General features: G+C 43.0%; 1 pseudogene; it reads right to left on the reverse strand.

The window, feature by feature from the left end:
* Positions 1–2,526: 2,526 nt before the first annotated feature.
* Positions 2,527–27,054, reverse strand: part of LOC110529223 — a 49,613-nt pseudogene continuing 25,085 nt past the window's right edge.

A 27,054-nucleotide genomic window follows, 5' to 3' on the forward strand; every position in this document is an offset into this window, starting at 1 on the left:
TGACTGAATAGTATTTCACTTCTTACCCTACTAGATGGCACTGTGGAACCATAGAAATAGTTTAAAGGAAACTTACCCTCATATCACCAAATATTAAAGTCTTTCTTTGGCTTAATACCACTGTTGTATACCTCAATATACGACAGCAATGTTCTTACACAATGTGAACTCTGAGATTAAGACATTTTATTTACTGATAACATCAAACCAATTGATTCTCTGTCCGATTGATTTTCAACGGGAGAGTTTGTACTCTATACAAGGTTATATACCATTCACTGTGCTATAATAAATGATCTAGTCTGGCCCTGCCAACCTGCATAGAGGTCGTTAAGACCAGTAGTGTGCGTCCCAAATGACACCCCATTCCTTCCAAAGTGCACAACTTTTGACCAGAGCCTTATGGGTCCAGGTCAGAATAAGTGCATAAAGGGAATAGGGTGCCATTTGGGAGGGAGCCTTAGAGCTTTTCCTAAGTTGAGAGTGGAGATAACACTGTAAAGCTTTAATAAGATCAAGGACAGGGTTAAGTGGGAGGATGCTGTGGATCTAATAGATGACACACTACATTGTCACAGTGTTGTCACAGTGTTGCCACAGAGTTGTTACAGTGTTGCCACAAAGTTGTTACAGTGTTGCCACAGTGTTGCCACAGAGTTGTTACAGTGTTGTTACAGTGTTGTTACAGTGTTGCCACAGTGTTGTTACAGTGTTGCCACAGAGTTGTTACAGTGTTGCCAAAAAGTTGTTACAGTGTTGCCACAGTGTTGTTACAGTGTTGCCACAGTGTTGCCACAGAGTTGTTACAGTGTTGTTACAGTGTTGCCACAGTGTTGTTACAGTGTTGCCACAGAGTTGTTACAGTGTTGCCACAGTGTTGCCACAGAGTTGTTACAGTGTTGCTACCAAGTTGTTACAGTGTTGCCACAGTGTTGTTACAGTGTTGCCACAGTGTTGTTACAGTGCTGCCACAGTGTTGCCACAGAGTTGTTACAGTGTTGCCACAAAGTTGTTACAGTGTTGCCACAGAGTTGTTACACTGTTGCCACAGAGTTGTTACAGTGTTGCCACAAAGTTGTTACAGTGTTGCCAGTGTTGACACAGAGTTGTTACAGTATTGCCACAGAGTTGTTACAGTGTTGCCACAAAGTTGTTACAGTGTTGCCACAAAGTTGTTACAGTGTTGCCACAGAGTTGTTACAGTGTTGCCAGTGTTGACACAGAGTTGTTACAGTGTTGCCAGTGTTGCCACAGAGTTGTTACAGTGTTGCCACAAAGTTGTTACAGTGTTGCCACAAAGTTGTTACAGTGTTGCCAGTTTTGCCAAGTGTTGTTACAGTGTTGCCACAGAGTTGTTACAGTTTTGCCACAGTGTTGTTACAGTGAGTAGATTTAGTAGTGATTGAAACATAATCAATTCTGATTGATTGGGTATTTTCTTTGGCAATATAAGCTTCTCCAGTAGACTAATCATGGAATAGAATTAATAACAAATTATTGGCAACACACATTGATCAATTACCTTTCAATGTTATTTAGAGGTCTGCATTTTCGGTATGATTTTTGTGATCGGATATGTAGTCGTCAAATATACACAGCCACTATTATATCAGCATTTAATTTGCCTGTGGTAAAACACTTTCACTGATCTGTTATCGCTACTCATGTATGCAAATGTAGAGATGCATAGATAATGTTGTTGTTGCAGATGAGGCACTGAGGTAAGAGACCAGTAGATATACATTACCCAATTAATTTCCTGCTAAATTAAATCCCTGCAAAACAATCTCCACAATATGACAGATTAGACTACACGTATCTGTAATTGTAAACATGCATCAACCCTAAATTAAATATCCACATAGGAACAACCACTTCATTATTGTGTGTCTCCTCTAACAGGTAAACATGTCCTTGGTAATGTACTGCTGTCACGACTTCCGCCGAAGTCCGTCCTTCTCCTTGTTCGGGCGGTGTTCGGCGGCCGAAGTCACCAGCCTTCTAGCCATCACTGATCCATTTTTCATTTTCCATTGGTTTTGCCTTGTCTTCCTTCCCACCTGGTTCCAATCCCATCAATTACATGTTGTGTATTTAACCCTCTGTTTCCCCTCATGTCCTTGTCGGAGATTGTATGTGATGTGCTATTTAGTGTTGGTGTGCGACAGGTTTTCTACCCACTTTGTTGTTTTGGTTGTTTTGGAGTTTTGTCAGCATTTATTAAACAGCTCTGTTTATACCAAGTTCGTTCTCCTGCCCCTTACGCATGTTGTTGGCTGTGTTTGTCACGCTCGTTATACGAATGAGACCAAGGCGCAGCGTGGTATGCGTACATTCTTTAATAATATAAGACTGAACACTGAACAAACTAACAAAACGTGAAGCTAATACGGATAGTGCAGACAGGCAACTAAACATAGAATAAGAACCCACAAACACAAAAGGGAAAATGGCCACCTAAATATAATCCCCAATCAGAGACAACGATAAACAGCTGCCTCTGATTGGGAACCATATCAGGCCACCATAGACATATAAATACCTAGACATACAAAACCCCTAGACAATACAAAAACTAGCATACCCACCCTCGTCACACCCTGACCTAACCAAAATATAAAGAAAACAGAGATATTAAAGGTCAGAGCGTGGCAGTGTTTTACATTCAATTAATGGGTTTCTTTACTCCCTACTGTAGATTTAAAAAATAGTTTTGTCACATACACTGGATAGGTGCAGTGAAATGTGTTGTTTTACAGGGTCAGTGGTAGTAGTGGGTCACCCCTGGAGCAAATTAAGGTTAAGTGCCCTGCTCAAGGGCACATTGACATTTATCACCTTGTCGGCTCGAGTATTCGAACCTGTGACTTTTCGATTACTGGCCCAACACTATGCTACCTGCCTATTGATTAATGATCTAGGCTAATGCCTAGATGATATATTCATAGCCTTTGTAGTCATTTCCCTATGTTGATGTGATCTAATGAAATCATCAAGGGGCATCAATCTCTCCCTATACACCCTAGACAGCCTATTAGAGACCGATGTTTCGACAAAATAACACACACACACACACACACACACACGCATAATTCAACGTCATTTGTCATACTTTAACGCCATGCACTTAATAATAAATGAACAAATAATGGATGAAATAAGCTCTAATATACAGGCTGATGAAAGACAATAGATGATCACCTGGCAGTCCATTTATTTATAAACCTAAGCATTACAAATCACATTGTCGGCACCGGCTAAGGTCCTCCCAACCAGGAGATGGATGAATTCATCTCAAATGTTATTGTCGGTCAATACATTGCAGAGGACAAAAAATGCCCCATATCAACTACATCTAACAATGTGACATTTCAATTTACTGTATGTGTATGGTTAATGGGGGATGATGATTTCTGAAGATCTTAGAATCATTGCCTATTATAATTTACCAGGGAATGTTAGAAGATAGGGAGGGGAAGCAAAGAGGAGCAAGTGAAACGTGGAAGAAATCATCATCGTAGACATCGCCACCATCTGAAAACCAAAGGACACTACTATTAGCCATTAGGCCCCACAATAACACAGCTGGTCTTTTATTAAATGAAGACTTTGTCCCAGCCATCACTCAATCACACTTCACAACACATTCCTGAGCTGTCAGTCTGCTAAACACTGAATTCCAGGCAGCCATGCCTCTCTCTCAGCCACTGTGTGTGTGTGTGTGTGTGTGTTGGGGGGAGGGTTGTCTCTGACTGACACAACCATTAGAGTGTTTTTACGGCTGTCTAAACCTTCTCCTTATAATGGATTATCCTCCCTGGGAATGGAAGAGGAGAGGGGAAGAGAGGAGAGGGGAGGGGAGGAAAATGGAGGGGAAGAGAGGAGAGGGGAGGGGAGGAAAAGGGAGGGGAAGAGAGTTTGAAGTACCAAGCTTTATTAGTCGTATGTACGGGATACACATGGTATACACCATCCTACAAAATGCTTCTTGGAGATTCCTTCTCGACAATGCGACTACAATAAGAAAATATAAGAATATGACAATTAAGTAAATGGCTCAGTAGAATAGAAAACATTTTAGCATTAGTATAATACTGAAAAGCAGAAATGAGAGGAAAGGACTGGAGCTGAGGAGAGAGGCTCTGTTCAGCTCTCCAGGATTCACAGGGTTGTCCCAGTGCAACAGAGGTGGTTCGTAACCACACTTGCTTGATGAGTAACCTTGCCTGAGGTCTTGCGTAATGATTAGGCTTTAACTCAGTGGGCTAAGACAGTCTTGTGGCACACAGGAGACATGGGCCACTGCTGAGGAACGGAGACTCTCTCTGCAGCTTTCCAGGGCTCAGAGGGTAGCCTCGGCTATATACCCACTCCCTGACTGACTGCTCAGTCATCAAATGACTAGTCTCGCGAGCAATAGCCAAATCACAAGCCACATGAATGTCAGTCAAGTGAGACTAATCCAATGAGTTTAAAGCTCAGAACCTAGACTACCAGGGCTAGTCTGGCAATGTGATGAGTGAATGATGCAATTCAGGCAACATGGAAGACCTAACGAAAAGAAAGTGACTGGCTGAAGATGACAGGATTCCTTAGATGGTAGGTTATCTGGGGACTGAATGAGAATGTCCTTCTGTTTATCATTTACATTGACAGTAGAATCAAATTGTCCATACTCAGACTGATTCAAAACTCTAAAAACAGAGGTGGCAATTATATGGAAAGAGCAAGGGACAAAGAGATGGATTTCAGCATGACCTTATAAGCAGTGGGAAAACAAATCTACATTGTAAGATCTTTGTCCAGAACTTTAGACAGGTCAAAATGATCGTGGAGCACACCCATTTATCACTAAACCCAATCGCTTTCGCCTACCCACTATTAACAGGAAAGAAAAATAGCACAGAAACACATTGCAAATAACTAGAAACCCCCCTTTAAGTGACTACAGCGAAATAAATACATATTTCCTGTACAACTCAATATTGTTCCTTTCTGGATTTTGCTCCATTTTGGAGCAAAGATAAGAACCTATCAATCATGTATGTGTTCTGTCTGCACATTGAAGATTCCATTATGGAAGGGCACAATAGTATTTGGCTGTTTATGTTCAAAGCCAAACAAAAGCCAGCCAAAGGAACCAATTTCCTCTTTGTTACCTCCATGAATAAGAAACCCATTCGTCTTCCACTGTTCCACATTCACAACCCAAACAACAGAGTAGTGAAGAGCCATTATCAAGCTGTCTGAGAAAATTAAACACACCTCACAGTCTCAACAATAATGGTCAAAGCTCAACTGAGAATTGAAGGAATACTGTACACTGAGGGTGTCTGTGGTAGGGCTTACCCACTGGACACAGATGTCAGTTCAACATCTAATTTTGATGTACATTTGGTTGAATTCAACAACAAATTCACCATGTCATTGGATTTCAGATCAATTCCATTATGTTGATGGCTATTTTCCAAACCCAATCAGTTTTCCATATCGATTCAACTCATTGATATGGAAAACACACGTTTTCCATATTCAACGTCATCAGATTTTTGTTGACAGAATGACAGAAACAACATTGATTTCCCCCCCAGTGGGATGCTTCAACAGCTAAATTAAATTTGTAGACCATAGCATCATCATAAAGGCTGAGGTGTTCCTGATATTGTTGTGTAAAGGGCTTGGCCAGTCCCATTATAATACTCCAGGTAGATATCATTTTAAACCATCATTTGTGCCAGGAGTCTTTCCCTGACCATACAGCCTAACTAGGAAACACTGAGCCGGAGTTGTATAGCACAATACAAAGGCTCAGAGGTCAAGGTCACTTTGTCAGGATATCTCTTAGTCCTGTGACCTATGATGTCAACACATCAACATTACAGATCAAGGGTGCATATTTGTGTCTGAACAACCCACAATAAATATATTGCTGTTGCCTGATTCTCTCACCCCACGGCTTGTCTCACACCTCCACAGCGAGTCCATTGTCTCCATCGTGGCCTGAAAAGCATCTCCCTCTGAGAGGCTATCAGATGACAATCCCCGATTCCGCTCCTCTCCACATGCTAAAGGTCAACACAATAAAACGCAGCACTTTACAAATGAAGCTAGTCACGCTTTAATGTTTCTCAGAGGGCTGTGGAGACAAGAGTACACGCAGGCACACACACACCATGTCATCCCTGTGAAGCCTGTAAACAAACAGTGTGTGTGTGTCTTGGTGTAGTGTTCGTAAGAGCGCATCACGTTCAGCCCGACCTCTCACTGGGGGAGGAAATGAATCCTGATGGCAACATAAGAGCTGTGACTAGAGACAGGTGGCGAAGCCTTGAAGTGACACACTGGTGAAGTGGAGTGTGAAAACTGTCTATCGGAGAATCGGCACGGGGGGGCGAAATAAAGTCAGAGAACAGTCTCCCATCTAAGCTGCTGAACTTGGCATCCTGTGATGATGCTGTAGTTATTGCTTTGCTCTGGTATCAGTCTGGTCTTTTCTGTCTGAGTAGGAACTCTAGGGGCCAGATTGTAGTGTTTGGGAGGAGAAAATGTAGTTCAACCGCAAATAGAATTACAGTACACCTGGGAGGTAGAAGAAAACGCGGGGTAAACAGTTATGTGAAAGAGAAAGACGTTGACATAAAGTTGAAATGAAGACACGTCGCAGCTTTTGATTTTGGCGTTTCATCTTATTCTGCACTTGACAACCCTACAGAATTTGTCTCTACAACTGACAACAGTATTTAAGTTTGCGCTATTGGACTGATAATGACCTACCTCTGACAGAGTATACAAAAGCCTGAGCTAAATGTAGAAATCCACAACTTAATTTCAATTGAACTAAATACATCTATAGAGTAAACCCTCTGCTAAGCTACCCACCATTCAAGCATGAGGGCCGGCTGACACAGCGTAATACTGAGAAATCCCCAGTCTGCTGGACTGTATCATGTCCTGTTGATTATTTCTTTGAGGCCTGGATGTAGCTCCATAAATCATTAAGATTTATAATTAATGGAACCAGTTTTGTTCTAATCAACTCTAATCTCCCATACAGTTTGGATTGCGGCCCAAATGGCACCCTATTCAGTGCACAAATATTTACAGGACTAGAGCCTTATACTGGGACAAAGGTAGTGCACTATGTAGGGCAGGGTTTCCCAAACTCAGTCCTGTGGACCCCAAGGGGTGCACGTTTTGTTGTAACAACACCGGTGGTGCAGGACCGACTTTGGGATACCCCGATGTAGGTAATAGGGTGCCATTTGGGATGCGCCTCATATTTCCGTTGGTAACGCTTGGGAATTGATGGGTCCTCCGCCACTTCGGGTCTTTCATCTCATGTAAACGCGAGGCATTATTCAAGATGTGATGAAAATAAAAATCAGGGGAAACTGTGGCACTCTAAATAAAACGATTACAACTGGAATAGACCTAACAGAGGGTCTGCATTCATTGACTGAGGAGAATGCATCTGGGTCATGTTCATTACGGTATGCAATAGAACATGTTTAGAAACAGACAAGACACTTATTGGATGAGTCAGGTAGTCCCTCCCAGTTGCAGTGGGTTCTCTTCTGGTTGGTGTTGAATAACCTCGACGATTGCATTCTGTTAGTGCATTTTGTATGACACCATAGCACTGTAAAATCTGATCACAAAGGTTTATAACATTTTTACTAGCACAGACTTCTCCGGGGTAATAATAATATTTCTTAGAAATACTAGGGGGCTTTACTTAAAGCTCACGTTACAGGCAGGATGGTGCTGTACATAAAGATAAAGGGATGCTGTAAAGGAAAACGTCATTATCATCAAATAATCCCTGCTAGTTCCTGGGGGGGGGGGGCGTGTTCAGCCATACAACACACACAAACAGAGGTCAGGGTCCCAACTCTCCCTCCCTCATCCACAACTTTTCCTCCCTCTCCTCCACAACTTTCCCTCACGTCCTCCCAAAAACCCAGGGTTACATTCAGTAGGTACAGAAAGGAGAAAACAGCTTCAAACAAAAAGGCCCATTCTCATTGGATGCGTTCAGGTGACGCCTACGTTCAAGTGAAAAAACACATTCAGTGACTTCTGAATTTTTTATGCATACTGAACGCTACCCTCCCTTCCCATCAGACCGAGGGTCTCCGTCTTGTTCCAATCACTCCTTCCTGCGTTTCTTGTCATGGTCATAGTCCTTGGAGCCTCTGCTGGTGGAGGGTTCTCTTGGAGCCTCTGCTGGTGGAGGGTTCTCTTGGAGCCTCTGCTGGTGTAGGGTCTCGTGGAGCCTCTGCTGGTGGAGGGTCTCGTGGAGCCCCCGTGCTGCTTAACCTCCTCCAAAAACTTGTCCAGACCGAAGGGATCCTCCTCAAACTGGACGGGTCGTCACGACGAGGACCGTGATCCGTACCAGAGAACTCACGGTCAGGAACAAACCTGGGAGAGGGGAAGGAGAGAGTCAGGATATGTTTTGTTTCTGAAACAGTAGACAAAATGCTGCTGCAAAAAAAATAATGACCCATAGAAAGTGTAATTCAGGGAATATTTTCTTTAATGGTTTATTTATACAGGTATATGTAAATATATAGCTAACTAGATAAATAAACTAGCTTCTACCCCCCAAGCCATAGGACTGCTGAACAGTTCATCAAATGGCTACCTGGACGACTTGCATCGAACCCCTAATTTTATTTCCATTTATTATCCTTTTTTCCCAACGACTCTCTTGCAGAGGCTGGATGTACATTCACTGGACTCTAACCACACACACCTCTCCGTTTATTATTTATGCATAGTCACTCTACCCCTACCTATATGTACATCACAGGAGGTTGGTGGCACCTTAATTGGGGAGGATGGGCTCATGGTAATAGGTGGAGTGGTATCAAATCCATCAAACACATGCAATTCCATGTACTCCATTCCAGACAATATTATGAGCCAGCCTCCCCTCAGCAGCCTCAACTGATGTATATTACCTTAAATTAACCCGTACCCCTGCACATTAACCCAGTACCGCTTGTATGTATCCTCATTATCATTTTATATCATCTTTTAGTTTGTTTAGGACTTTTTAAAAACTGTATTGTTGGTTAAGGGCTTGTAAGTAAGCATTTCACTGTAAGGTAAAATGTGATTTGATAAAGGACAGACACACTTTAGTAATAAGGGAAACAAAGTATATTGAAAGCAGGTGCAATTATCCTCCCATCAATGTCATAGAGATGGAAAGAGGCCTCATCATTGTGTCCGTACCACTATGGCATCTGTGACAGCATGGGCAGTGCCATTGAGGCCATCAATTTTAAAGTAGTACATTTTCTTATTTTGTGAAAAAAGTACAAAGCTTATATTGGTGATCCACAACCTGCAGTGCCTGAATCCTGAACCAAATATTGCGTCATTCATTTATTGTGGCCACTAGATGGCGATGTTAATGCCATTTACAAACCATAGGACCCAATTGGAAGAAGACAATGCGCTGATCATTGGATGTTGGTTCCCAAACAATAGGAATCACCACCGATGACTACTTAAAAAATGGTGGAAGCCCTCAATGGATCTCTATGGGTCATGAATAAAAAGTCTGTTCTCCATTATTTTGGATACCATGTTTAGAAGAGGAGATCTCGGTGACTTTGAAAGAGAGGTCTCAAAAGGGGGTTTAACGCTTTATTATAGGCACTAAACTCTGTTTTTCAACTGGTACCCGGCTCCCTTCAGAATAGTCTTGAGGCTTGTTGGCGCCCTAGAGTAAAACCAACGGCATCGTGTTTGTGAGAGTCTCGTCTCTCCATAGAGGGGTGTCGTGTCTTTACTCTCATTAACTGAAGACTGATAGTTTTTATCAAAGATTCTCTGTAATTAGTTACAGTGCCTTGCGAAAGTATTCGGCCCCCTTGAACTTTGCGACCTTTTGCCACATTTCAGGCTTCAAACATAAAGATATAAAACTGTATTTTTTTGTGAAGAATCAACAACAAGTGGGACATAATCATGAAGTGGAACGACATTTATTGGATATTTCAAACTTTTTTAACAAATCAAAAACTGAAAAATTGGGCGTGCAAAATTATTCAGCCCCTTTACTTTCAGTGCAGCAAACTCTCTCCAGAAGTTCAGTGAGGATCTCTGAATGATCCAATGTTGACCTAAATGACTAATGATGATAAATACAATCCACCTGTGTGTAATCAAGTCTCCGTATAAATGTACCTGCACTGTGATAGTCTCAGAGGTCCGTTAAAAGCGCAGAGAGCATCATGAAGAACAAGGAAAACACCAGGCAGGTCCGAGATACTGTTGTGAAGAAGTTTAAAGCCGGATTTGGATACAAAAATATTTCCCAAGCTTTAAACATCCCAAGGAGCACTGTGCAAGCGATAATATTGAAATGGAAGGAGTATCAGACCACTGCAAATCTACCAAGACCTGGCCGTCCCTCTAAACTTTCAGCTCATACAAGGAGAAGACTGATCAGAGATGCAGCCAAGAGGCCCATGATCACGCTGGATGAACTGCAGAGATCTACAGCTGAGGTGGGAGACTCTGTCCATAGGACAACAATCAATTTCAGTCTCTCGATGTGCAAAACTGATAGAGACATACCCCAAGCGACTTACAGCTGTATATTGCACAAATCTGGCCTTTATGGAAGAGTGGCAAGAAGAAAGCCATTTCTTAAAGATATCCATAAAAAGTGTCGTTTAAAGTTTGCCACAAGCCACCTGGGAGACACACCAAACATGTGGAAGAAGGTGCTCTGGTCAGATGAAAAAAAAAAAAAAAAGTTTGAAATATCCAATAAATGTCGTTCCACTTCATGATTGTGTCCCACTTGTTGTTGATTCTTCACAAAAAAATACAGTTTTATATCTTTATGTTTGAAGCCTGAAATGTGGCAAAAGGTCGCAAAGTTCAAGGGGGCCGAATACTTTCGCAAGGCACTGTATTACGCGATTAGACTGATTAATCATGTAACCGTAATTACTAGGAAGTCGGGGCAAGGAAAAATATTCAGATTACAAAGTTATCATTTCCTAAAATAACTTTTCAGATATTCTATCTGATCAATTAGTCTTCGAATTAATTAATTATTTACTTTACCTCACGTTAGTCTCATTCCAAACGTCGTAAATTGTTGGTTATCTGCACGAACCCAGTCTTCACTATGAGTCATCCATACATCAATTGTCTTAAATCATTTATTAATAACTAAGTAATTCACAGAAATGCATAAACAAACAAACAAACATGGTAAATGTGGTTACATGAAATGATAGGAGAATGTGCCCTAGTGGCCTAAACCGGCATGGCGGCTTGTTAGACAAAAGGGGAAAGTGGGGGTCAACTAAGAAGTCACTACAGAGTGATAATTATAACAATTGAAATGCTAATCCTTTACACATGAACGCTCACTCATTCGGGAACAATTGCAATCAATATATATATTTACGCTCAGTGTGTCGTCTTGATCGCTGGTGAAAAGTTCATTTATTTTGTAGAATTGTCCGTCTCTCTCCCTCGGTTGTGGTTAGAGGGGATTGTTCAGAGTGACATTCGTTATAGAATGAATGTTTCGGCGGTTGTCGTTCTTCGCGTTCAATGATACCAAATTCCTAGCTGCAGACTAGTAATTATTATCAAAGACTTGTTCTTATTCTGTTGGTAACGATAGTCTAAGAGTTTTACCACGTGGTATGGTTAAAAGATTCAGCAATGGTCTACAACCTTTGTCCTCCTAATGGAGAAAAACATGGTCTGCAACCTTTAGCCATCTGGTAATTGAGGTAAGCTCGGTCTGCTGATCGAAAACCAGAGTGGGGGTTTCATTCGGAAGGGCCGAAGAGGGCTGTTCCAGGATGTCTGACCCTAACTTGGCTCAGGGGCGGTCCTCTGATTTAGTTCAAATCAAAAGGGAATCATATTACACAAACAGTATCATACTCACTCATTCATCTTATACAACAATTAGATGTAAACCTCATATCTGAGGCTATTATATAAACAGTGTTATGGTAATGTGGCCACACCGTCTCCCATGAGCTTCCCAAGTTGTGACAAACGGACCAGTTCGTAGCTGGATTCTTCACCGATCTTTTATACTTTCTCCAGAACATGAAATTTGTTCATACCTCAAGTTCTGTGAGGTGGAAGGATTTCCTTAGTCCTCTATGAAAATGTACTCTCTCTCTACTATGTGGCAGGGTATTCTCAGGAATTTACAACCTCTGACCACAGCAGCCTAGTTGAAGGAGGCAAGGGGAAGGCAGAGAGAGGGGGATGGGGTTGCTATACCCAAAGAGGCCAACGTCATGACAGGGGTCATAATAGTTTGTTGGCCAAACTGTTGGGACGCTACAGAGAATTTTGTGAGAAGACCGATTTCCCGCGATGTCTCACGGTTTGACAAACACTGCTCTAGCTCTGCCGCCTTTCACGCAGATGCGAAAGGGCGACATCGGCAGATGCAGAGGTTTGAGACGCAGCCCATGCAGAAATGTGATATCTAGATAGATATTCTAGTTTAATGTAATTAGATTTCCAAGGGGACATTGACACTAGGGGGTTAAGACACCACATTGAGGTTTCCTTTATTTTGGCAATTACCTGTATGCATTGATGTGTACTGTTTGGAATGCTGTCCATTGAACTTTCTCAGTGTATTATTTCCCCCAATAGAAATGTGATCGAAACAGGTAGAATGTGTCAGTGACGGCAATCTGTCAGATAACAAATACTGTTCTGTAGTGTCTAGAAGGCTATAGCTAGTATCGCATTCCACCACCAGTCCCTGTTAGTGACTGGGTTATCTGTAGAAAACCCAATAAAGAATCCTAACCTATAAACCAGCCAGTACAACGAACTGAGAGTGGATTTCAGTAGAGATAATGTACCTTAGGGGAGGGATACTACGGATTAAGCAAGCTGCTCTGCTCTGGTATACGCACTATACTGTAGACGCCTGCATGTCTCGCTTTGGTGCAATATCCCTACAGCCCTTACAGTACACATCACTACAGCCCTTACACTACAGACTGCAGCGTCCTTGCATTGCATACGTAGGGTAACAAAATGAGGCTTAAACATTGCATTTCTCAGCAGTCGACTGCATCGCTCAATATATCTCTCCCCAGAGAGGAAGCAGCGCCAGGGAAACACACGGCCTACGATACCTGATGCTCTGCACACGAGTGACCAGGTCATCAACATACAGTAATATACTGCATATGGATATAGTATAAGCCAGGTCTCGCCAACCCTGTTCCTGGAGAACAACCTGTCCTGTAGGTTCACTCCAAACCCTGATCTAGCACACTCAATTCTAATAATGAACCTGTTGACAAGCAGAAGCAGGTTAGTTAGAACCTACAGGTGGGTAGTTCTCCAGGAACAGGGTTGGAGAGCCCTGGTATAAGCTATAGTCAGCAGGGTCATTTAACAGACGGAGGTGGTACCTGTTGCTCTGCATGAGCTTGTCCAGGTCGTCTCCATACATGTCCTTGTCAGAGCTCTTGGTGGGCCGGTAGATGTTCTGGGCCATGTCTCTGCCAGTCCTGAACGGCTGGTCGTACACATTGTACATCTCATCCTCCCCGCCTGCAAAACCGCTGTCCATACCCTTGGGGGGGGGGGGGGGGGGGAGGTGTAAACAGGTGATAAAGTGTAACAGGTGAGATCTTAAGTCACTCTAGTAGAAACACCACTATAGGAGAACCTCTGACAGCACAGCAGGTGCTTGTGTGTGTGTGTCACCTTGGTCTGGTTGAATAGTCGTACTGAGCCTCACTGGAGGCTCTAGGGTTGGGCTGAACCAGAGCGATGAGCTCACTGACGTCCCTGTCCTGGTCTCTCTGTAGCTTCGACCTGATGATGGGAATAAACCAAACCAGACGGTTAGTTAAGAAAGAAAGCGAGAGAGAGAGACAACATATGGATACGGGAGAGCTTGGTGTTTAGTAGAGCACCCCACCTCTGTAGCTTGTGTGTGAAATGAGTTGCTGCACCAAACATAGCACGTCACTGTCTGCTAACATTATCACAATCCCAACATATCTGCAGATAATCACATCCAGCAGAAGCGACTGCAAGGTTAAGTAGACGCTCTGGGCTAACCGGCTCTTCATAATGAGGCCATTTACAACCAGCAGTCAGGCCTGTCGTTGTAATCAGTGGCCGTCTCCCTATCCTTTCTTCCTACTGCTCTCCCCCTTTCCCCCTGCCATCATCTGACAGCTCCACTGCAGAGACAGACAACTGGAGCAGAGTAGCCTAATCTCTATGTCTGCCTCTCACCAATTTGCTCTTTCATTTTCTTTGCCCGTCTCCCTCTCGGCCTGTCTCCCTATCTCCCTCTCACTCTCTGAAGCACTGCAGCTGTAGCAGACAGGACGGTCAGGGGGTCTGGGCTGGGTGCTGCTGTGGCCAGCTGCGTTCCTTCAGCGCTCCGAATGAACCATGAATGATTCAGCAGGGTGTGTGTGTGTGAATGTATGTACCTCTTATCGGGGAGGCTCGGGAGATGTTCCTGTCGTGCTGTCTCTCTTTCCTCCTGTCATGGCGGATCTCGTCACGCTCTCTGGCCTCACCGTCCTCGCCACCTGCCACAGGAGAGAGAGCGGGAGGGAGAGGTGGCGTAGAAGAAAGAGGATAGAGAGGAGAATAAGGGTGAGAGGATGGAGAGAGGGGAGAGAGAGTTACAGAGTGACGACAGAAAGAGGGGAGGTATGGAGGGCGAAAGCGTGCGAGAGAGAAGGAGCAAGGGTGTTACCAGGCAGCTCACTCACACATAATCAGGACTGACAGCTGAGTAGTCTGCTCTCTGCGTGCACAGAGCTACTTGGACAAGATTCTGAGAATGGTCTAGGGGTTTGTGTTCCTCAATGCTGCATTCGGTTAAACCCCGTCAGTATATTTCATTTCAAATATATTGATTGATATGTCACAGACCATCCACACAACTTTACAACACTTTACATTGGCAGTCCTTGTACAGGAAAACACGACATCACAAACAGGTGACCTGATCCTAGATCTGTGGTTAGGTTCAAGCAGGAAGAGGTTGTGGACTGACCTCTGTCACCTTTGATCCCTGCCCTGCGTTCTCGCGCCATCTGAGCCAGCTCTCTTGAGTTTTTCCTCCTTCTTCTACTTCTCTTTCTGGGCCATCTTCTTCTCCACCTGGGATCTCATCTCCACATCCTCTCTGGCCTGGATGCAGTAGACACAGAGTTAGTTTACATTCATTTAAATCACCATCACATTTTAAACTTTAGGATACAATCATAAATGTGGCTTGGAGGCATATAGGCTTAGACACAGCACAACGAAGAGAAAGAAAACACAGAATCTTAATTTTAGGATGAGAGAATCACTCTAAAGGCTAGGGCCAATATCATACAGAAAAGTAGTCGGCTTTGAAATTGACACAAAGAGATGACCATTCACCCCAAAAAATATATACAGTGGGGAGTATTTGATACACTGCCGATTTTGCAGGTTTTCCTACTTACAAAGCATGTAGAGGTCTGTAATTTTTATCATAGGTACTCTACAACTGTGAGAGACGGAAAAAATCCAGAAAATCACATTTTATGATTTTTAAGTAATTCATTTGCATTGTATTGCATGACATTCACATTGCAAATTAATTACTTAAAAATCATACAATGTGAATGTCATGCAATACAATGCAAATTAATTACTTAAAAATCATACATTGTATTGCATGACATAAGTATTTGATCACCTACCAACCAGTAAGAATTCCAGCTCTCACAGACCTGTTCTCCACTCATTACCTGTATTAACTGCACCTGTTTTAACTCGTTACCTGTAAAAAAGACACCTGTCCACACACTTAATCAAACAGACTCCAACCTCTCCACAATGGCCAAGACCAGAGAGGGTATAAGGACATCAGGGATACAATTGTAGACCTGCACAAGGCTGGGATGGGCTTCAGGACAATAGGCAAGCAGCTTGGTGAGAAGGCAACAACTGTTGGCGCAATTATTAGAAAATGGAAGAAGTTCAAGATGACGGTCAATCACCCTCGGTCTGGGGCTCCATGCAAGATCTCACCTTGTGGGGCATCAATGATCATGAGGAAGGTGAGGGATCAGCCCAGAACTACCCAGGAGGACCTGGTCAATGACCTGAAGAGAGCTGGGACCACAGTCTCGAAGAAAACCATTAGTAACACACTACGCCGTCATGGATTAAAATCCTGCAGCGCATGCAAGGTCCCCCTGCTCAAGCCAGCGCATGTCCAGGTCCATCTGAAGTTTGTCAATGACCATCTGGATGATCCAGAGGAGGAATGGGAGAAGGTCATGTGGTCTGATGACACAAAAATGTAGCTTTTTGGTCTAAACTGCACTCGCCGTGTTTGGAGGAAGAAGAAGGATGAATACAACCTCAAGAACACCATCCTAACCGTGAAGCATGGAGGTGGAAACATAATTCTTTGGGATGCTTTTCTTTTCAGGACGACTGCACCGTATTGAGGGGAGGATGGATGGGGCCATGTATCGCTAGATCTTGGCCAACAACCTCCTTCCCTTAGTAAGAGCATTGAAGATGGGTCGTGGCTGGGTCTTCCAGCATGACAACGACCCGAAACACACAGCCAGGGCAACTAAGGAGTGGCTCCGTAAGAAACATCTCAAGGTCCTGGAGTGGCCTAGCCAGTCTCCAGATCTGAACCCAATAAATCTTTGGAGGGAGCTGAATGTCCGTATTGCCCAGCGACAGCCCCGAAACATGAAGGATCTGAAGGTCTGTATGGAGGAGTGGGCCAAAATCCCAAACCTGGTCAAGAACTACAGGAAACGTATGATCTCTGTAATTGCAAACAAAGGTTTCTGTACCAAATATTAAGTTCTGCTTTTCTGATGTATCAAATACTTATGTCATGCAATAAAATGCAAATTAATTACTTAAAAATGTTTTTTTTGTTTTAGATTCCGTCTCTCACAGTTGAAGTGTACCTATGATAAAAATTACAGACCTCTACATGCTTTGTAAGTAGGAAAACTTGCAAAATCGGCAGTGTATCAAATACTTGTTCTCCCCACTGTATGTATGTATGTGTATATATATATATTTCAGAGAGACTCGGAGAAGAAATCGCTAATCACAGAACAAACATTGGTTCTCAAAACCACAAACAGTGTACCTTTCTGTCAGCAATGTAGAGGGCCTCGGACAGTTTGGCAAAGTTGTCATTGATGTGAACGGTCTGCAGTCCTCTACCGTACGCTTCCAGATGCTTGTCCAGGGGGGGTGGTGTAACTCGAGAAGACAAACCCAGAACATAGGACTCAACTTTGGGAACACTTTCTATGAAACACACACTCACACATAATTAAGTGGTAATGCCAGAGAAGCCGGTGTTTGGAGGATATACTGGCACAGGTCTGGTTAGGCTTTATCTCGGGTCGGCGAACCGTGCCAAGATATCCTCCAAACACCGGCTTCGAGGGCATTGTCACTTTTAAAGAACAGGTTACCAACATATTCAAATAATGACAGACATATTTCAATTTTTCATACCATTTCATCCTTCCACAAGATATAGTCCCGACACATCTAGGGTTGCTACCAATGCCGGCTGGTTGTTCGTTCTATCGGTTCGGTTGCTAGAGATGCGATCCAGTCGTTCATTCTAAATGTTCCATTGCCATACTGGCTGGCAACTTTCTTATCCCTTGCTTGCTAGCTAGCCAACTACAGCTAACTTAGTCACATCAAAAAGTGCAGCCAGAATAACAGCAAAGTCGCCGCATTTGCATAAGCTGTTTTCTAGTGACATTTATTTGGATACATCCATAACAATGACCTAATGAGGCGTGATTTCACCTGGCATAGAAAATGTGCTCACTCGTCAGGACACTGTCGTTCAGAGGAGCTAGCCAACAACACAGCTAACACAATCACTTCAAACTGACCTGGAAAGACATCAAACAAGCTGCACTTCCTTTCACTTTTTTATTTATTTTTTATACATATCCATAAAATGATGCCAGCTGACTCATAACTTCGAATGGCTGAGAAACGCTGCCTGTCTATCTCATCCCCCGAAACTGTCTATATGCTTTTAATAGTGGAGATCAAGTTAATGAAGTGCCTGGCTGGGCTGATGAGACAGTGGATTGCTCAGTCAGATGGAACAGAGTAAATAGGCATTTTAACGTCATAGGATTTAGCCGGTGGTAACTTGTGGAATAGACACAGACTGGAATGCGGTTTTAACCAATCAGCATTCAGGATTAAACCAACCAGTTGTATAATGCCTTACAATAGAAATATAGTGCATTACACAACTTTGCTTTAGGCAATCACAAAAACCACTAGTCATAGAACACAGGAGTGTACTTACAATGTCAGCAATCCTGACCTCAAACAAACACAACCTCCCATTGAGTCAGTGTCTCCAGAAGGAGAGAGCAGAGTTGGTATATCTTTGCGTTCTTCCAGTTTGAGATGCAGGGAGGAATCTTCCTTGACTGTCATCTGGTAGGACAGAGAGAGAAAACGCATCACATCTTTGCTCAACACATCAACACAGCTAGAGAAGAGAGTACATTTCATTTGGACACGAAAAAAGGTGTTGAGTTGAGCTGATCCTTTTACACATTATTAAAAGTAATAAAAACACTATTGGCAACTTAAAATCTCGAGATCAGTTAAGTCTGTCTGAACCCCAACGGTACCTTTCTGCTTGGCGAGTGCATGGCAGGTGCAGGAGGGGAGGGAGGTCCACCAGGAATCTTCTTATTGATCCTGGAATAAGGAACCTTGACACACCACATCCTAGATGACAAAATAAGCGAGTGTGCTTCTAGCTTTATTTAGCAGATGTGCATGACTCAAGTTATCCTAGCACATAGGCAGGTTGGCTGTTTAGCAACAAAACCGACGAGTGCACAGCTATAGGACAAAACAGACGAGGTTGGCTTCGACGGTTGACAACATGTAAGCTATATTTTGTACAAGGACCACTCGTCGTCTCTCAAATACATTGTTACAGTTGCTTGTTAGCTAGCCAGCGAATATTCAGTCAAAACAAGACATGGTATCAAGAACAAGATAAAACTAGCTGAAATGAGCCACCCACGATTCCCCACATGGCAGCTTCTTGTCATTGTTGCTAGCTAGGCAGGGCAGCCTAGTGGTTAGAGCGTTGCAAGTTCAAACCCCCGAGCTGACAAGGTACAAATCTGTTATTCTGCCCCTGAACAGGCAGTTAACCCACTGTTCCTAGGCTATCATTGAAAATAAGAATTTGTTCTTAACTGACCTGCGTAGTTAAATAAAGGAAAAATAAATATCTAGCCCCCCCAGAATCACATAACACATGCCCCATTGAAATGTGCGCATTGTTTCTGTGATGTTTTAAAGTTTAGTCAGTTATGAGTTTAGTCAGCGACGCTGGTGGGAATGTACTTACTTGACGCGTGGGGCTCCATGGGGTCCTTCTGCATCTCCACCATACGTTTGTCCCCCCGAGTTGAAGTCCACGCCCACACAGCACAGTGTGTGGAGGATGTATTTTCTAAGTATGCCCTAGTGCTCCTGATGCTTTCTATACCGCCCATGATGACAGGATTTATATAGCCTAGTCTTATTATCTAGGGCATTCACTCACTGCTACAATGTACAATGTACACACACACACACACACACACACACACACACACACACACACACACACACACACACACACACACACACACACACACACACACACACACATTACAGGTCACAAGTTTTAGAACGCCACCATTTCCCCAGTTGTTATTGAAATTCACAGTTTAATGTCTTAATGTACTCTGAAATTAAAGCATAGAACAAATAAACAACTGGAGACAAAAATAAATGTAACCATGGAATCATTTTGTTTAACATAACACTTTGCATACATAATAGCCAAACACACTTGTGGCATTCTTTCTACAATGGAAATCAAATATTGTTGGGAAAGTTCTTCCCGACACTGTTGCAGAAGTTCCCACAAATGTGTTGCACTTGTAGGTTGCTTTGCGTTCACCCTTCTGCCCAGTTCATCTCAAACCAGCTCCATGGGGTTTAAGGCTGGAGACTGTGCTGGCCATTCCATGATTTGAAGCCTACTGTCTTGTTCTTTTCTTCTAAAGTAGTTCTGACATAGCCTGGAGGTATGTTTTGGGTCATTATCTTGCTGTACGATGAACCCCTGCAAAAGGCTGTGATCGCCGTTTTGGTTCAGGGTGCCACTCACTCTGTGCAAGTCGCCAACTCTGGATCCAGCAAAAGTGCACCAGACCATCACGCTTCCTCCTCCATGTTTGACAGTTGCTGTCACACACTGAGGAACCATCCTTTCGCCTGCTTGACGGCGTACAAAAACACTGCGTGATGAACCGAAGAGTTCACATTTTGATTCAGCAGTCCAGAAGACCTCCTTGAGGTCTTCAGTTGTCCGCTGGCAGTGCTTCATGGCCCAGGCAAGCCTCTTTCTTATTTTGCCATCTTAGCAATGGCTTTCTTACTGCCACTCAACCTCTCAAACCTACAGCTCGAGGTATTCTCTTCACAGTTGAAACAGACTTGCTTAAGTTGACCAGTGTTAAGCTGTGCTTGAAGCGGTTGTCCTGTGAGCCACCTATCACGCAAGCTGTTGACTCTCAGAATCTTGTCTTCCGATTCTGTTGTGGCTTTGGGTCTGTCTTTTGATGGTGTAGGAAACTGTACTCACGGACACCTTGGCAATTTCTCTAAAGGAAAGACCTACACTTTTTTAAGGGTTATAATGGTCTGTCTTCCTTTGTTAATTGCTTTTTCCCCTCGCCATTATGATAGCAATATACTACTTCCTGCAGTACAGTACTGTCCAAATAATGCTTAAGAGGGTGTAGTAACACAGTCTGTTCCAACACGGCTTTTATATAGACTGCGGGTTTGTAAGTAATCAACAAAAGTTGGGACACCCGTAGGAACTGTTAACATCAACTTTCAAGGCTTAATTTTCTTCCATTGCTGCAGAACAGCTGTAAGTTGTTAACCCATTACTTGTTCCCTGAAAAAGGCCCTTTTTCACAACTCTGGAATGTACACTAATTTTCAGTTTTTGGTAACCTAAACTTTATTTTAAACCTCTGGCAGTTTATTGCTTACCTTTGTACCATTTCAGGTTATTCACTGGACTTAAACTGCTTGAAATGTAGAAAATAGTAAAAATAAAGAAAAAACCCTTGAATGAGTAGCTTCAAATAAAGGTGTAGGTGTATAAAATCAAGCACACAGCCATGCAATCTCCATATATAAACATTAGCAGTAGAACGGCCTTACTAAAGAGCTCAGACTTTCAACCTTGCACCGTCATAGTATGCCTCCTTTCCAACAAGTCAGTTCCTCAAATTTCTGCCTTGCTAGAGCTTCCCCGGTCAACTGTACGTACTGTTATTGTGAAGTGGAAGCTTATAGGAGCAACAACGGCTCAGCCATGAAGTCGTAAGCCACACAAGTTCACAGAACGGGACTGCAGAGTGCTGAAGCACATAACAATCCTCTGTCCTCGGTTGCAACACTCACTACCGAGTTCCAAACTGACTCTGGAAGCAACTTCAGCACAAGTACTGTTCGTCGGGAGCTTAATGAAATGGGTTTCCATGGCCGAGCAGCCGTAGTACACAAGCCTACTCAATGCCTAGCATCGGCTGGAGTGGTGTGAAGCTTGCCGCCATTGGACTCAGTGGAAACACGTTCTATGGAGTGATGAGTCACGCTTCACCATCTGGCAGTCCGACGGACTAATCTGGGTTTGGCGGATGCCAGGAATGTTTGGTGGAGGAGGAATAATGGTCTGGGGCTGTTTTTCATGGTTCAGGCTAGGCACCTTAGTTCCAGTGAAGGGAAATCTTAACGCTACAGCATACAATTACATTCTATACCATTCTGTGCTTCCAAATTTGTGGCAACAGTTTGGAGAAGTCCCTTTCCTGTTTCAGCATAACAATGCCCCCATGCACAAAGAAAAATCCATACAGAAATGGTTTGTTGAGATTGGTGTGGAAGAACTTGACTGGCCTGCACAGAGCCCTGAGCTCAACCCCATCAAACAACTTTGGGATGAATTGGAACGCCAACTGTGAGCCTGGCCTATTCACCAACATCAGTGCCCGACCTCACTAATGCTTTTGTGGAGTTGTCCCTGCAGCAATGTTCCAACATCTAGTGGAAAGCCTTCCCAGATGAGAGGTAACTGTTATAGCAGAAAAAGGGGGACCAACTCCATATTAATGGCCATGATTTTGGAATGCGATGTTCGACAAGTCCACATACCTTTTGTCATGTAGTGTAAATATATACCTGTATTTAGTATTGTATTTAGCGGATTTAATTTAGAAAAATACCATATTTTAACTCCCGAACCGGCAGTCACCAGTTAGCTTTTCAGTTGACGTTAGTGCCGTTCTGCTGCGGAGCAGCGCCAGAGTTCTATTGAGCATTGACCACTTTTTGATCATGCCCTTGATGACGTTCCATTCACTCTAAACGTGCTACATTCTCAGAGTAAATCGTTGGTAACTTTTGGAACCATATATGGTAGAGACATGAGGTTTGGAGTATTGTTTTTCTAACAAAATGTTCTATTGAATGGACATACTTGTAAAAACCTTGAATGAATTAAGCATTTTATGGGTGAACACCCTGTATTATCTTCCATTTTGAAAAGGGAGAAACTCATAAACAACAGTTGGCATCATCCATCACATTCAAAATCCATACCTGATGTACTGTGCTGGGGCCTGTTTGTCAGCTGCCCTCACAGGCATAGCTGCAGCTATCTTCTGAGAGACCTGCTTCAGCAGAGCATCGCGGGTCTTCTCCGTCAGCTATTTGACAGCCTCCTCGTCAGGCTTCTGCAACTCTGGGGCATAGTCGCTCAGCACTTCCTTAGGAAGCAGGTCTGAGTACTTACTGAAAATCACCTGCACAGAGACAACAGAGGAGACAGCTGAATATATAGAAACTGAACTGTACACAGGTCCTCCGTGACAGTAGTTATTCAAATGATGGCTCTCTGTTTAATACAGGATTGTGGCAAGAAACAGCTTTGTTTACTTGGTAACTAGATGACAATAACAAAAACATGGTGGGTCACAGCACAGGAAGGAGTCTGGAGACCACTGCTCTATAAAATAAAGATGTGGGCACAGCGATTCATAGGCAATTTTGTCCCCAGAATCATGGTCCCCAGCGTCATGGTCCTATGTGGCTCAGTTGGTAATGCATGACACTTGCAACACCAGGATTGTGTGTTCAATTCCAAGTATGAAAATGTATGCACTCGCTCTGCATAAAAGCATCTTAAATGACTAATGTAAATAATGTAAAATAAATCCACATGAGAAGGACCAATGGATTTACTTTAGATTCATATGAGAATGTCTCGTACGTCCTTGCCCTGTCCCTGTCTGGCGATGGCGTCGTATTTGATCTTGGCCTCCCCGTCCACCTGTACAGCCAGGGTTTTGGAGTGCTTCTTCTTCCTTCCCATCTCCAGAGGGAACTGTGCCACGTGGATCTCAGGGAACGCAAAGCCATCTCAAAAGTCCTCCAACACAAGGAAGGTTGTCAAACACTGAGAGACTAATAGTAAGAAGCAATGTGCAGATGTACCCATTTCCACTGTCCTACAACACAGTCCAACACACAAACTGAGAGGAAAAAGCTATATCCCATGATATCGCTTTTCTGAATATTCAGGGCGTCATTTCTAACACAACACCAACAATAACACAGCTTCATTGAATCCATTAAACTGGGTATGGAGTAAAGCTTAGTACTTCCAGAGAGCGGGGCATGCAGCTATTCCTGTAGCCGTAGGGAGGAGGTTGTCTGCGGGAGGAGACGAGGGCGGTGGAGTGGGACCTCTTTGTCCGGGCTCTCTACTCGGACTCCAGCTGGTCCTGGGACAACTGAGTCGGCGCCGGTAGGAAATTGTCATTCTTCTTGCACCATTTGCTAAGATTTCCACTTCCAACATCTCAACTGTAAACAAGGCCATCTAACGTTAGGATAACGTAGTTAACCTTACTTACGTAGTTACAGTAGCGTATGTGGGCGGTGCATGTGCTAGCTGCAAATACTAGTTTTGAAACACAACAGAAGATTTTGTGTTCGCAGTAGTAACGTACAGGTCCTAATAAACCTGACCCCGATACAATAATTAGCTAAACACCAAAACAAGAAACTGGTGAAGGAGACCAGCTAAGGTTAGCTTGCTAGCTAAGTGAGTAACTAACTAACGTTATGGAAAGGCCAGGACTCGTCTCAGGAGTTAGCCATAGCTAGCTATAAGCTAACGAACAAAACATCGATTTCAAAGCAATAATATGGCAGTAAAACCTTAGTAACTTTACATAATCTTAACATGACATTTTATCACTTAAACGCCTGATTGGAATTGTTTTACATTCTGTAACAAAAAATAAGGCCTTTCCACAATACTCACTTCATAAGTGACATTCTTGTTTATTCCACAATGTCTATGATCTCGCAATGCTTGCTTCAACGTTTTTCTGAAAAGGGCGAGGAAGAGGGTCAAAGTGAGAGGTTTCACTCTCAAAACACATTGTATTTGTCACCTGCTTCGTAAACAGCAGGTGTAGACTAACAGTGAAACGCTTACTCAAGGGTCCTTTTCCAACAATGCAGAGTTTAAGATAAAGATAAAATAAGAATACAAATAGTGACACAAGGAATACACATACAGTGAATAACGATAAAGAGTCGTGCCCTCTTCACAACTGTGTGGGTATTGACCATGTTAATTCCTTAGTTACTGTATGTGGACACACATGAACCTGAAGCTCTTGACCCGCTCCAGTACAGCTCCATCGATGTGGATGGGGGCGTGCTTGCCCATTAGTTTTCTGTAGTTCACGATCAGATCCTTTGTCTTGCTGACAGTGAGGAAGAGGTTGTTGTTCTTGAACCATACTGCCAGGTCTGTGGCCACTTCCCTCTATGGATGAACAGAGAGTAAAGAAGGGGACTAAGCACACACATCTGGTACTCTCATGCATGGTTCAGTGTTGCTTGCCTTGAAGTGAGCATTTAGCTTGTCTGTTAGGCTCACATCACTGGGCAGCTCGTGGCTGGGTTTCTTGGTAATCCATGATAGTTTGCAAGCCATGCCACATCCATCATGCCAGAGCCGGCGTAGTAGGGTTCAATCTTAGTCCTCTATTAACGCTTTGCCTGTTTGATGGCTTGCCGGAGGTCATAGCCATCAAACAGGGCCGCCAAAATCTAGCCAAAATATGTGCTAATTTAGGACCTAAGCTTGCCACCTGGCTTCCCACCTTTGGGACAATGACTCCTGTTGTTAGGGCGGAGACTTGAGCATCTCGTAATTATACATATACAATTGGATAAAGCCAATTTCGACTTTGTGGCTGTGCTATCTAGTGGAAACTGTTGTATGGGAGAGTAGGGGTTTGTGGAAAGGAGTGGGTGTGTCGAAAGGAAAATAGTGGGCGTGTGGAAAGGAGTGGTTGTGTTGAAAGGAAAATAGTGGGCCTGTGGAAAGGAGTGGTTGTGTTGAAAGCGCTCTGCTATAGATTAGATGGTTTTGATTGAGCTGTGTTTTTTTATTTTACATTGAGCTACCAGAGGATGAGTCTGAGGATGAGTAGTATTTCACTATACATTTTCAGTTATAAAGTTATATGTTTATTTTTTATTAAAATTGCTCATGTAACTCTACCTACATGTACATATTACCTCAATTACCTCGACTAACCGTTGCCCATTGACTCTGTACCGGTACCCCGGGTATATAGCCTCGCTTGTTATTTTACTGCTGCTGTTGAATTATTTGTTACTTTTATTTTCTATTCTCTACTTATCTATTCTTTACTTAACACTTTTAAAAAAAAACTTCTTAAAGCATTGTTGGTTAAGGGCTTGTAAGCAAGCATTTCACAATTTGATTTGATGATGGCTGCAGTGTTGCTTCTTCATAAGTTTTATGCGTGTGCTTACAATGATTTGGCTACTCGGTAACTTGTCAAGCGGGAGCGAAGGGCACAGTGTTGTTGCCATTCATGCCTTCCCCATTGAGTAGTAGACTGTATGTTTGTATCAAGATTACATCTACAGTATGGTTATCAATATCAGTTATATTTTTGGGTAGGCTGCTATCCTACTTGAAATAAAATCATGGGAGGGAAAAATGCTACCCCACTGCTAACGGCCCAGCAAAGACAATTCAGATGAGGAGCCCCTGCAACAAAGCAACTCACGCCAAACATTTAAGACTAGATAGCACATTAATCAGTGATCACCAAGGATGTCCAAGGTGAAATAGCTTATGAAATCTATCGATAGGCTATTAGATGTAAAATATATAGGGCGAAGTCAGAAAAAGTGGAACCTCCTTTTTTAGGCCTAGCTTTCTACACTGTTGTAACTGCCTCAAAATGATCCGAATTAGGCTATTGAGAAGATGGCAGAAAGAGCATCGATGACCCAAAAGATAAAGGCTGCCTTGTCTCATTCATCTCCCTGTCACTCATCCGCAATCCTCTGACAGTGTTATTCCTCCAAACCCTGTCAGCTCACATCCATCACAGCATTTCCGCATCAGATCAAACTTCATTAGGTGTCCATTCGCCAAAAGAAGACACAATAAAGACCAAAATAGCAATAGCCTAAGTGCCTCTTCAATACTGTTGACCTTTTGTGCAGTTCTTTTCTAATACGTTCCACTGAATGGAAATCCCTCTTTGAGACTTTCTCCTATAGGATACGTATTGTATTAATACATAACAGAGGGTCACATCCCGTGTGGAAAATGTATAGAATAATGTATTAACAAGGTTCTTAAGTGTTCTATCTGGAACTTGGAAGTGATACATAATGGCAGCAAATACACTTACACGATTCACTGAAGATTCTTGTAATATCCAACTTATATGTTGCATGTATTGTATGAAAAACATACATTAGAGACATGTAAACGAATCCTTCTAAAGTCTCAAATACCATATCTATGTAGGAAAATGACCTCAA

The sequence above is a fragment of the Oncorhynchus mykiss genome, chromosome 8 (genome assembly GCF_013265735.2).
Source record: "Oncorhynchus mykiss isolate Arlee chromosome 8, USDA_OmykA_1.1, whole genome shotgun sequence".
Classification (NCBI taxonomy): domain Eukaryota; kingdom Metazoa; phylum Chordata; class Actinopteri; order Salmoniformes; family Salmonidae; genus Oncorhynchus; species Oncorhynchus mykiss.